Source organism: Macaca thibetana, chromosome 7 (assembly GCF_024542745.1).
Source record: "Macaca thibetana thibetana isolate TM-01 chromosome 7, ASM2454274v1, whole genome shotgun sequence".
NCBI lineage: Eukaryota > Metazoa > Chordata > Mammalia > Primates > Cercopithecidae > Macaca > Macaca thibetana.
The window spans coordinates 149,773,207-149,786,291 of NC_065584.1; the positions used below are offsets into that span (position 1 = coordinate 149,773,207).

The 13,085-nt window shown below is 43.5% G+C and overlaps 1 long non-coding RNA gene and 2 other non-coding genes across 3 annotated transcripts in view; 2 read left to right on the forward strand and 1 right to left on the reverse strand.

Annotated features, from left to right (window-relative positions):
- The window catches only part of LOC126958022 (uncharacterized), a 182,751-nt gene that overhangs the window by 164,700 nt on the left and 4,966 nt on the right, over positions 1-13,085 (reverse strand). The window lies entirely within an intron of this gene.
- On the forward strand, positions 3,627-3,743 carry LOC126960499 (U5 spliceosomal RNA). The gene has a single exon (XR_007728034.1). It is a non-coding gene; the product is annotated as a U5 spliceosomal RNA (small nuclear RNA).
- On the forward strand, positions 11,269-11,384 carry LOC126960498 (U5 spliceosomal RNA). The gene has a single exon (XR_007728033.1). It is a non-coding gene; the product is annotated as a U5 spliceosomal RNA (small nuclear RNA).

A 13,085-nucleotide genomic window follows, 5' to 3' on the forward strand; every position in this document is an offset into this window, starting at 1 on the left:
GAGACACCACGCCCAGCCGAAGTGGTTTAAAAAATAAAACGAACAATTCTACATGTTGGAGAGGATGTGGAGTAACTGAAACTCTTATACATTGATGGTGGGAATATAAACTGCTAACTACTCTGTAAAAACAGTTCTTTTTTTTTTTTTTTTTTTTTTTTTTTTTTTTGAGACGGAGTCTCGCGCTGTCGCCCAGGCTGTGGCGCGATCTCGGCTCACTGCAAGCTCCACCTCCAGGGTTCACGCCATTCTCCTGCCTCAGCCTCCTGAGTAGCTGGGACTACAGGCGCCTGCCACCGCACCCGGCTAATTTTTTGTATTTTTAGTAGAGACGGGGTTTCACTGTGGTCTCGATCTCCTGACCTTGTGATCCGCCCACCTCGGCCTCCCAAAGTGCTGGGATTACAGGCGTGAGCCACCGCGCCCGCCCAAAAACAGTTCTTATAAAGTTAAACATCCACCTACCATAAGACTTAGCAATACCCACTTCTAGGTGTTTAGAGAAGTGAAAAATCTTGCTCAGACAAATATCTGTACAAAAATGTTTATAGCAGCTCTGTTAGCAGTCTAAAAACTGGAAATGACAGGTGGATGGGTAAACAACTCATGGTACAGCCATACAGGAACAGAAAGGAATGCAACAACATGAGTGAATCTCAAGGCATCATGCTGAGCACAAGAAGCCAGTTCAAAAGGGTATGTACTGAATGTTTCATTTAAATGTCGGAAATGGCAAAACTAGTGATGGAGGACAGGTCAGTGTTTGTAAAGGATTACAAGTAGAGGAAGGTGTGACCACAAAGAGCAGCATGAGGAAATTTTGGAGTGATGAAACTATTTTGTATCTTGATTGTGGTGGTGATTATGCAAATCTGTATATATGTATAAAAAATCTTAGATGCACTCAGTATGCAGTGAGGATAAAATAAAAAAAATAATAAATTTAAAATCATAAATCTGGTCAGGTGTGGTGGTGGGTCACGCCTGTAAAGAAAATACAAAAAGTAGCAGGACATGGTGGCTTGCACCTGGAGTCCCAGCTAAGACTTGGGCAACAGAGAGTCCGTGTCTCTTACAGTGGCTCATGCCTGTAATCTCAGCATTTTGGGAGGATGAGGTTGTAGGATTGCTTAAGGCCAGGATTTCGAGACCAACCTGGGCAACATAGGAAACCCGGTCTCTAAAAGAAACAAAACAAAACAGGCAGTGGCTCAAGCCCGTAATCCTAGCACTTTGGAAGGCAGAGATGGTCGGATGGCATTGAGTCCAGGAGTTCTAGACCAGCCTGGGCAACATGGTGAAACCCTGTCTCTACTAAAAATACAAAAATTAGCCTGGCATGGTGGCCACAACTGTAGCCCCAGCTACTCTGGAGGCTGAGGTGGGATCGCTTGAGCCAGGGAGGTAGAGATTACAGTGAGCCGAGATTGCACCACTGCATTCCAGCCTGGGTGATAGAGTGAGATCCCGTCTCAAAAAAAAAAAAAAATTGTTTTTAAGACAAAAAAAAAGAAATCATAGATCTGTATACCTGAAGAATTCAATTTTACTGATAGTTAATTTAAATTTAAATTTAAAAATAATTGCATGGAAGCATTATTTACAATAACCAAGAGGTGTAAACAACACATGTCCATCAACAAATGAATGGGTAAACAAAATGTGGTGTACCCATATAATGGAATATTATTCATCCTTAAAAAGGAATAAAATTCTGGGCGGGCGCGGTGGCTCACGCCTGTAATCCCAGCACTTTGGGAGGCTGAGGCGGGCAGATCACCTGAGGTCAGGAGTTCGAGATCAGCCTGAACAACATGGTGAAACCCCATCTCTGCTAAAAATACAAAATTAGCCAGGTGTGGTGGTGCATGCCTGTAATCCTAGTTACTCAGGAGGGTGAGGCAGAAGAATCACTTGAACTCAGGAAGCGGAGGCTGCAGTGAGCTGAGATCACGCCATTGCACTCTAGCCTGGGCAACAAGAGCAAAACTCCATCTCAAAAAAAAAAGAATAAAATTCTAATGCATGCTACAACATGGATGAACCTTAAAGACATTATGCTAAATGAAATAAACCAGAGACAAAAGGACAAATGGACGAATATTCCAGATTCCACTTATATGAGGCACCCAGAAAAGGCAGTATCAGAGAGACAGAAAGTAAAATAGTGGTTGCTAGGGGCTGAGAGAGTGAGAATGGGGCGTCATTATTTAATGCGTTTTGGGATGATGAAAAGTTCTGAAAATGAAAGGTAATGATGGTTGCAGAACAGTGAATATATTTAATGCCACTGAACTGTACACTTAAAAATGGTTAAAATGGTAAATTTTATGTATATTTTATCACCATTAAAAAAAGAAAAAAAACTTTAAAAATTTAAATGCAGGCTAGAAAATATGTTAAAATACACTATATATAATATATTATATTATATATACACTATATATAGTGTATATATAAAATACATTATATATAATATATATTATATTATATGTTATATACACACTATATATACTATATAAAATATATAATATATATTATAAATTATATAATATATGTAATATATATTATATGTGTAATATATATTATATGTAATACATTATTTTATATATTATATAGATGCAAAATCTCGTGGAGAAAGTGAAAGAAGAGCTGGCGGCTGTGTCTCACGCCTGTAATCCAGCAACTCTGGAAGCTGAGGCAGGAGGCTTGCTTGAGACCAGAAGTTTGAGACCAGGCTGGGCAAGAAAGCCAGAACCCGTCTCTACAAAAAATACAAAAATTAGCCAGGTGTGGTGGCGAGTGCCTGTGGTCCCAGCTAGCTGAGAGGCCGAGGTGGGAGGATTGCTAGGAGGGAGTTTTCTAATAGTTGGGGCGAGGAGGGGCAGTTAAGAGCAAAGGAATGGTTAATACAAATTCCAGATAGTGACTACCCATATAGTGAGTGAGGGGTATGATGGGGAAATGGGCCAACGAGGCCTTCAAAGATGTTAACAATATACTTTTTGAACTGGATGGCAGACATCAGTGTTTTATTACTTTTCTTTGAATTATGTATGCACATAGACTATATGCATTATGTGCGAGATATACTTAAAAATCTTTAAGATGTTTCTATTTTTATTTTAGAGACAGGGCTTAAAAGTCCTGGGCAATTAGCTGGGCTCAGTGTCTTGCGCCTGAAATCCCACCTACTTGGGAGGCTGAGGCAGGAGAATCGCTTAAACCCGGGAGGCAGAGGCTGCAGTGAGCCGAGATCGCGCCACTGCACTCCAGCCTGGATGACAGAGACCCTGTCTCAAAAAAAAAAAAAAAAAAAAATCCTGGGCAGCAAGGCCCTGGCTTCGCCCCCTAAAGGTTGCCCCAAGAGCACCGTGTGACTACTAAGGTATTTCCGGAGTCTAAAGATGATTATTCAGGATCATTTGCATACCCATAATACATTGCAAACACTATTTTTTTCTGAAAAAAAATTCTATCTTGCTTGACATTTCTGAGTATGAGAATTGTACATGCAGAATATTTTTGTATAAACTTTCTCAGGTAGTAATTCTTGGGATGAGTAGACACCATTAGTGAACTAGGAATTGCAATTACCCGAGACTTGAGTTACAGTATGATAGAGTATACTCTGGTTTCTCTTCAGATCGCATAAATCTTTCGCCTTTTACTAAAGATTTCCGTGGAGAGGAACAACTCTGAGTCTGAACCCAATTTTTTGAGGCCTTGTATTTTGCAAGGCTATATGTGGTGGTTTAATATTAGAAGTGTTTTGGATGAAGTTTTTTGTGTTTGTTGTTCTCTGTCACAGAGCTCATGGGTGCTGTAATGTGTGTTAAACAGTGGTTGGCACATCCTGCATGGTAGAAGCATTGAAATCTACTTAGTTTTTTTCTCCCTACCTTGCTTGTAATTATTTCTGTGTGTACTCACCTATGTTCCAAGGAAATGGGTCTTGTATATTCATGCTTTTCAACTTTATGTGATAGGCAGTTGACACACAAGTAGTACCTCCTCTGGGGTCTTTTCTTAGTCAAGGCTGTTTGGTAGATGCATGTTTTTTGTTACCTGTAATATACAGTATTCAGTTCATTTTCTTTGCAGCATTGTCTGGTTGAAATACAATGCAAGGTAGAGGTGGAATTTTTTATTTTAATAAGCCACATTAAACAACTAAAAAGAATGGAAAAATCCAGTAATCCAGAATACTATCATTTGCATATGTAATAATTATAATAATTATTGAGATATTTTACCTTATTTTTTGCCCATACTGTAGTCCTTGCTTTGGTAAGTAGGGCTAATCTTTTTTTTTTTATTTTTTGAGACGGAGTTTCACTCTTGTCTCCCGGGCTGGAGTGCAGTAGGGCGATCTCGGCTCACTGCAACTTCTGCCTCCCGGGTTCAAGTGATTCTCCTGCCTCAGCATCCCGAGTAGCTGGGATTACAGGCGCCCACCACCATGTCTGGCAAACTTTTTGTATATTTAGTAGAGATGGGGTTTCGCCATGTTGGCCAGGCTGGTCTCGAACTCCTGACCTTAGATGATCCGCCTCGGCCTACTAAAGTGCTGGAATTACAGGTGTGAGCCGCCGCGCCTGGCCCAATCTTATATAAATAAGAGACTTAATGCACTGTCTTATCAGCTGTTTCCTTTCTGCAAGCCATTATTTGTAGGAGTCACTCTTCTGTTCCAGAAGTTGCTTTGCTTTGCTTAGTATGAATCTTCAGCTTTTTATGCTACTTATTTTGGAGACTGTTTTAAAATTTTCCACATCTAAAGCGTTCTGTATATGCAGTGCCCTTACGAAACGCCTGTGGGTAACCGAACTCCAGGATATTGCCAGCACATGCACTCCTGCCCCTTCCTGGCTACTTTTGGGGTATCCCCCCTTTTTTTTAAGACAGGGCCTTGTTCTGTTGCTCAGGCGCGATCATGGCTCACTGCAACCTCCACCTCCCGGGTTCAAGCAAGCCTCCCGAGTAGCTGGGACTACAGGCGTGTGCCACCACACCTGGCTAATTTTTGAATTTTTAGTAGAGACGGGTTTTCACCATGTTGGCTAGGCTAGTCTTGAACTCCTGGCCTCAAGTGATCCACCGGCCTCAGCCTCCAAAAGTTCTGGGATTACAGGCAGGAGCACCGGCCTAAATTTTTAGTGATGTAACAGTTTTGAATGTTAATATTAAAATGCACAAAATACTCATTCTTTGCATCTATTTAAACTTATATTGTAATTTATCACGAGAAAGCTGTAGACATGATCTTTAAAATGTGCAAGAGGAACATAGATTTTCAAAGTTCTTTTAGGATTTAAGGGAAGAAGATATTTGACCCCACGACCATAACGGGTGGGCCTTGTGGTCAGAACTGAGCACTAAATGGAAGCTGCGCCCTCTTGTGGCCATCGCGGAGGCTGCAGCAGAAATGAGCAAGGAGTTCCAGAACGGAGGTAACTCTGGTAATAGGAGCTAAGACCTAGAGGCCCCCCACTACCTTCCCTATAGGGAGAGTCTCTCTTTACTGAAAAATTTGAAAAGATTGAATGTTGCTTCTACAAGAGAACCTACTTCTTGTAACTGTGGGCATCTGGTCACAACAAATAGAAACCAGAAAACAATCTACAAGAATGATTTAATGTTAATCTGTTACTGTAACCTGGACACAGTGGCTCACACCTGTAATCCCAGCACTTTGGGAAGGCAACGCGGGAAGATCAGTTGAGGCCAGGAGTTCAAGACCAGCCTGGCCAACATAGTGAAACCCCTTCTCTACTAAAAATACAAAAATTAGCCAGGTGTGGTGGGGCGCGCCTGTAATAATCCCAGCTACTCAGGCGGGTGAGTCAGGAGCATCGCTTGAACCTGGGAGGCAGAGGTTGCAGTGAGCTGAGATTGTACCACTGCACTCCAGCCTGGGTGACAGAGTGAGCCTCTATCTAAAAAAAAACAGGAGAATCGCATGAACCCAGGAGGCGGAGGTTGTGAGCCCAGATCATGCCACTGCACTCCAGCCTGGGTGACAAGAGCAAAATTCTATCTAAAAAAATATATAAAAAATAAATTAAATTAAACAAATAAACAAAAGCCCCATTAATCTGTTAGTGTAGCTTGATCAACACTATATGAGATTAAAGCAAAATCATTTGGTAATCCTATGAATGCATAAGCATATTGATAAAATTTATATATAGTATAAAATCTATCCATTTTATATGTAGCATATATAGTGTGTATATATAGTATATAATATATACTATATATAGTATATATTTATATTATATTATATTGTATTATATTATTTTACTTTTGATACAGAGTCTCGCTCTGTCATCCAGGCTGGAGTGCAGTGGTGCAATCTAGGTTTACTGCAACCTCAACCTCCCGGGCTCAAGTGATCCTACCACCTCATCCTCCCAAGCAGTAGAGACTACAGGCTTGCACCACCCCACCTGGCTAATTTTTGTATTTCTTTGTAGGAACAGGGTTCCGCCATTTCACCCACAGGCTGGCCTCGAACTCCTCGGCTCAAGCCATCCTTCAGCCTCGGCCTCCCAAAGTGCTGGGATTACAGGCATGAGCCACCAAGCCCAGCTATGTCTTAATCTTATTACAATAGGAATAGATGGGAATCTGCTTAAAGTAGAATAACAACCAAAAACATCACACATAACCGAAAGTATTGTGAACTTTTTAGAGTCTGGAAGAAGACAAAAATAACAGTATCACTGCTTCCATTCAATTTTTCACTAAGGGCCTTGCCAGGAAAGTAAAACAAGAAAAGTCAGGGGGAGGGAAAAGTATAAGGAATGAAAAAAGAAAAACACAATTATTGTTATTCTCAGTCCATATGATTATATTCATAGAAGATCCAAAAGGATTTGGAAGTATATTATTCAGTATGGTAACCACTGGCCACATGTGGCTATTGAGCATTTGAAATGTGGTCAGTCTGAATTGAGATGTACTGTAAGTATAAAATACACACTGGATTTTTTTTTTTTTTTTTTTGGAGACGGAGTCTCGCTGTGTCACCCAGGCTGGAGTGCAGCAGCACGATCTTGGCTCACTGCAACCTCTGCCTCCCGGGTTCAAACAATTCTTCTGCCTCAGCCTCCCGAGTAGCTGGGACTACAGGCACATGCCACTGCACCCCGCTGATTTTTATATTTTTAGTAGAGACAGGGTTTCGCCATGTTGGCCAGGCTGGTCTTGAATTCCTGACCTCAGGTGATCCAACCACCTCAGCCTTCCAAAGTGCTGGGATTACAGGTGTGAGCCACCGTGCCCGGCCAGTTATTTCTTAAATTAAATTAGCGTGAATTGTTGCTGGAAATGGAAGTGCAAGCCACACCATAAATAATGGATCAGGGTGAGTCCAGGCTTTGGATTCACAAGTTCTAGAAACTCCATGACCCTTTATGGAGACTGGTATGGCTAAAAACAAGTTAACTTTCCTTTCAGTTCTCTAAACAGTGAAAGCTATCCAGGACCCTTCCAGAGTGAAGCGGAGCAAAGGCCAGCAGATGAATGTCCGGTAAAACCCAGGAGTAAGGAAACAGTCTCTCCCAAGGCTCAATGCGGGGAGAGCTCAGTGTTCAGAGAACCCACCCCTTAGCCTGTCCCCTTAGCCCCTGTGGCTAAGTCCTATGAAGTGTAGCTATTATCATATGGTGAGAACCTTGCATCTCCACGGGTCTCTTTAACTTCTCATTACATTATGAAGATAGCAAGCATGCAAGACTATCAAAACAGATGTATGCTGCCTGGCGCAGTGGCTCACACCTTTAATCCCAACACTTTGAGAGGCAGAGGTGGGAGGATCCCCTGAGCCCACCAATTTGAGACCAGCATGGGCAACATGTCTTTCAACATAGGGAGACCCACCCATCTCTACAAAAAATTAAAAAATAAAATAAAATTAGGCCGATGTGGTGGCTCGCTGACTATAGTCCCAGATACTCGGGTGACTGAGGCAGGAGGATTGCTAAAGCTGAAGCAGCAAGTGCTTAAGCCCAGCAGTTTGAGGCTGCAGTGAGCTATGACTGCCGCCCTGCCCTCCAGCCTGGGTGACAGAACCTGTATCAAAACAAAAACAGGCCGGGCGCGGTGGCTCACGCCTGTAATCCCAGCACTTTGGGAGGCCGAGGCGGGCGGATCACGAGGTCAGGAAAAAGAGACCATCCTGGCTAACATGTGTGAAACCCCGTCTCTACCAAAAATACAAAAAAATTAGCTGGGCGTGGTGGCGGGTGCCTGTAGTCCCAGCTACTCGAGAGGCTGAAGCAGGAGAATGGCGTGGAGCGAGACTCCATCTCTTAAAAAATAAAATAAAATAAAATAAAATAAATTAGCCGGGCATGGTGGAAGGCTGAGGCAGGAGAATGGAGTGAACCCGGGAGGCACAGCTTGCGATGAGCTGAGATCGTGCCACACTCCAGCCCGGGCAATAGAACGAGACTCCGTCTCAAAAAAACAAAAACAAAAATAAAAACGAAAACAAACAGCCCTGGCTACAATAACCTTCCAGCAGTCAAGAAGATGACCTTCAGCCAGTACCTCTATAGCAACCTCTGCAAGGGCTTGGGGGCCTTGCTCTCAGAACAGGGCTTTGATCTTATGAACAAGTTCCTGACCTACTTCCCCGGGAGGAGCACGGAGGATGGCTTCAAGCACGAGTATTTCTGCGAGATCGCCCCCTCCCCTACTGACCCCTCGATGTTCCCCACGTGGCCCGCAAAGAGTGAGCAGCAGTGTGTGAAGTGAAGCACCAGCACGCTCCCACCCGACCCGCGCCCCGCCAGGGAGCCAGCCAGCTGGGTGATGGCCACCTGAAGGAGATTGGCTTCCACTTCACTGTCACAAACCACGGCACCTCGGTCGCGGGCCCAGCTTCAGCCTCAAGTTCTGAAGGTCAGAGCCAAATCGAAGTCATGGGGAGGACTCAGCCCGGACCACGGGGCCAGCTGCTGCAGCTGAGCTGCCTTGAGTCTCAGAACTCCTCATCTTTATTTTGTGTTCCACATTTCGTTTTGTATTTTGGTTTGTAAATTTGTAGAATTAAATCACGTTTTCCTTGTTGTGGGAGGGAAAAACTGAGCAAACAAACAAACAAAACCAGATGGATGTTTGCTCACCAATGAGCCATATCAAAAGAAGCCGGTACCAAAGGCCACATGTTGTATGCTTCCTTTTATATGAAATGTCTAGAATGGGCCTACTAGAGACAGAAAGTAGATTAGTGGTTGCCAGAGGCTAGGTGAAGGAGCGGGTGGGAAGTAACTTCTAATGGGCACGTTTTATTTTTCTGAGTGGCAAAAACATTCTGACCGGGCATGGTGGCTCACCTGTAATCTCAGCACTTTGGGAGGTCAAGGTGGGGAGATCACTTGAGGCCAGGAGTTCATGACCAGCCTGGCCAACATGGTGAATCCCTGTCTCTACAAAAAATACAAAAATTATCTGGGCATGGTGGCAGATGCCTATAGTCCCAAGTACTCGGGAGGCTGAGGCGGCAGAATCTCTTGAACCTGGGAGATGGAGGTTGCAGTGAGCCAAGATTGCACCACAGCACTCTAGCCTGGGGAGCAGAGCAAGACTCGGTCTCCAAAAAAAAAAAAAAAAAAAAAAAACAATAAAAAGACCCAAAACAAAAAATTCTAAAATTATATTGTGGGGATGATCCTACAACTGTGAATATACTAAAAACCATTGAATTGTATACTTTATTTATTTATTTATTTATTTATTTATTTTGAGACGGAGTCTTGCTCTGTCACCCAGGCTGCAGTGCAGTGGCACAATCTTGGCTCACTGCAAGCTCCACCTCCCAGGTTCACGCCATTCTCCTGCCTCAGCCTCAGAGTAGCTGGGACTACAGGTGCCCACCACCACACCTGGCCAACTTTTTGTATTTTTAGTAGAGACAGGGTTTCACTGTTAGCCAGGATGGTCTTGATCTCCTGACCTTGTGATCTGCCTGCCTCAGCCTCCCAAAGTGCTGGGATTACAGGTGTGAGCCACCGTGCCGGGCTGAATTGTATACTTTAAATGGGTGGATTGCTTGGCTTTTAAATTATATCCAGTAAATCTATTTTTTAAATGTATTAGACAAATTTAAATTACATGCATGTCAAATATGATTGACTTGCTAGCAAAGGAGCAGCAAAGTGAAAAAAAAGTGTTGGTTCAGAGAATGTGTGAAAGTCGGGAAATGAAATGTTCACACCAGCAGCTGTAAAAGTCTTAGAGCTGGCTGGGTGTGGTGGCTCAGGCCTGTAATCCCAGTTCTTTGGGAGGCTAAAATGGGAGGATTGCTTGTGGCCAGGAATTCCAGACCAGCCTGTACTGCTTTCCTTTCACTGGTTGCCCAGTGAGCACGTTCCTTAGAAAGGAATTCCCTATAGGCTGGTCAGAGCCCACGCTGTAGCGAGATGACAGCACTATTTTTTTTTACTTATTATTTTTTGTAGAGATGGCAGGTCTCGAACTCTGGGCCTCAGGCGATCCTCCCGCCTAGAATAAGGAGACACGAGGTCTGAAACAGGAATAGCAAGATTGCATCCCCAACAGCAGCATCCGGTGGGGCAGGAAACCTGAAACAGAGCACTCAAGCTCCAATTTTAAACAGGACATTGCCAGGAATTCTCAAATGGCATACAAAATTCAGTATATCCCCGGAGTGCACAGTTAAAAATAACATCAGAACGCCCCTGTGCCCACCACACAGTTTAAAAAAACGGAAATTGTCAAACTTTAAACAAACCCCTGTGTGCCCTTACCCAGTCACACCTCTAGCTCCTCACCGAAGGGAGGAACTACTATCCTGAATTGTGTCAATCATTTACTTGCCAATTTTTTCTCTTTCAATTTAATAGCAGTCTTTATTTAAAATAAATCAAACTCAGACGTACAAATACACAAAACAGATAAAACCTGAGTCTCTGACCAGGAAAGCGTTATTTTCCAGTCAGCCAGTCTTCGGTTTCGCCCCCTAACGGTGACATAAGGCACTCTGTGAAATGCTCCGTTCCGGAATCAAAAGATTGATCCGATTATTTGCATACCCATAATGCACTGCTCACAGTACAAATTAAAAACGGCAAAATCAAACATTTTTATTCTAAGCATATTCTGTGAAAATTAGATTTTTGTTTAAACAGTACTCTGAAAATTTTTTTCTAAATATGGAGCCTTGGCATTAACTAGTCACCATCAATAAACTAGGAGTTTCTGTTACCCGAGAGGCGAGTTGTGGGGCTAGACATCATACTCTGGTTTCTCTTCAGATCGTATAAATCTTTCGCCTTTTACTAAAGATTTCCGTGGAGAGGAACAACTCTGAGTCTTAAACCAATTTTTTGAGGCCTTGTTTCGGCAAGGCTACATGAAACTGTTCGAAAGTTAGAAGTGGTGTTGGCTTTGTATTGGACGTTATGGCATGATAGTTGGTTGTTTTAGGTGTTATATCAACTTTGTCAATGTCATTAGTATGGAAAATTCTTAAAAAAGTGTTTTGGCTGGGTGTGGAGGCTTATACCAGTAATCCCAGCTCATTGGGAGGCCGAGTTGGGCGAATCACTTGAGGTCAGGAGTTCGAGACCAGCCTGGGCCAACATGGTGAAACCCCATCTCTACTAAAAATACAAAAAGTAGCCGGGCGTTGTGGCGGACGCCTGTAATCCCAGCTATTCGAGAGGCTGAGACAGGATAATTGCTTGAACCCGAGAGTTGGAATTTGCAGTGAGCCGAGATTGTGCCACTGCACTCCACCCTGGGCCACAGAGCTAGACTCCACCTTAAAAAAAAAAACCAAAAAAAAAAAAAAAAAAAAAGGATTCTACACTGCTTTCTTAGTCTTCTGAATCCTGTGTATATTTTGCATTTAGCACATTTCAATTAGGACTAGCTGCATTTCAAGTGCTCAATCAGCGCACGTGGCACACGTGGCCAATGACTAATAATTGCCCTGCCACCTCTGTTAGGTATAAAACGTTTGAACAGAGCACAGTGTATAGATCCGTTCTCCCTTCCTATAGGTTTTGGGGTTTTGCCAGATTTTGGCCATTGGAACTCCTTGAACCTGTGCAAGATTTTATTTCCTTAAAGTGTGGAATGGAATGGCTGGGTCTTAGGGCAGGTAGGTAACTGCATAATAGTTTTCCCCCAAATTATGTACTTATTTGCAGTTCCACAAATGGCCTATTATATTCCCATTGCTTCTCACCCTTACTGGCCTTGAAATGCTCAGAAGTTGCCGGGCATGGTGGCTCACCCCTGTAATTCCAGCACTTTGGGAGGCCAAGGCAGGCGGATCACCTGAGGTCAGGAGTTCGAGACTAGCCTGCCCAACATGGGCAAAACCCCGTCTCTACTAAAAATACAAAAAATTAGCCTGGCGTGGTGGCGGGTGCCTGTAATCCCAGCTACTCGGGAGGCTGAGGCAGGAGAGTTGCTTGAACCTGGGAGGCGGAGGTTGCAGTGAGCCGAGATCGTGCCATTGCACTCCAGCCTGGGCAACAAGTGTGACACTCCATCTCAAAAAAAAAAAAAAAAAAAAAAAGAAAAAAAAGAAATGTGGTCAGGTGCAGTGGCTCACACCTGTAATCCCAGCACTTTGGGGGGCCGAGGCGGGTGGATCACGAGGTCAGGAGATCGAGACCATTCTGGCCAACGTGCTGAAACCCCTTCTCTACTAAAAAAGAAAAAAAAAATAGCCGTGCGTGGTGGCGGGTGCCTGTAGTCCCCACTACTCGGGAGGCTGAGGCAAGAGAATAGCATGAAACTGGGGGACAGACCTTGCAGTGAGCAGAGATCGCGCCACTGCACTCCGGCCTGGGCGATGGAGCAAGATTCCGTCTCAAAAAAAAAAAGAAAAAAAGAAATGCTCAGAAGTTAATCTTTGTCCATCTGGTAGTTATGAAATTGTAACTTACAGTGGTTTTCAAATTTTATTTTATTTTTTGAGACAGGGTCTTGCTTTATCACACACGCCGGAGTGAAGTGGCATAATAACCTCTCACTGCAGCCTCAACTTCCTGAGTTCCAGTGATCCCACCTCAGTCTCCCAGGCAGCTGGGACTGCA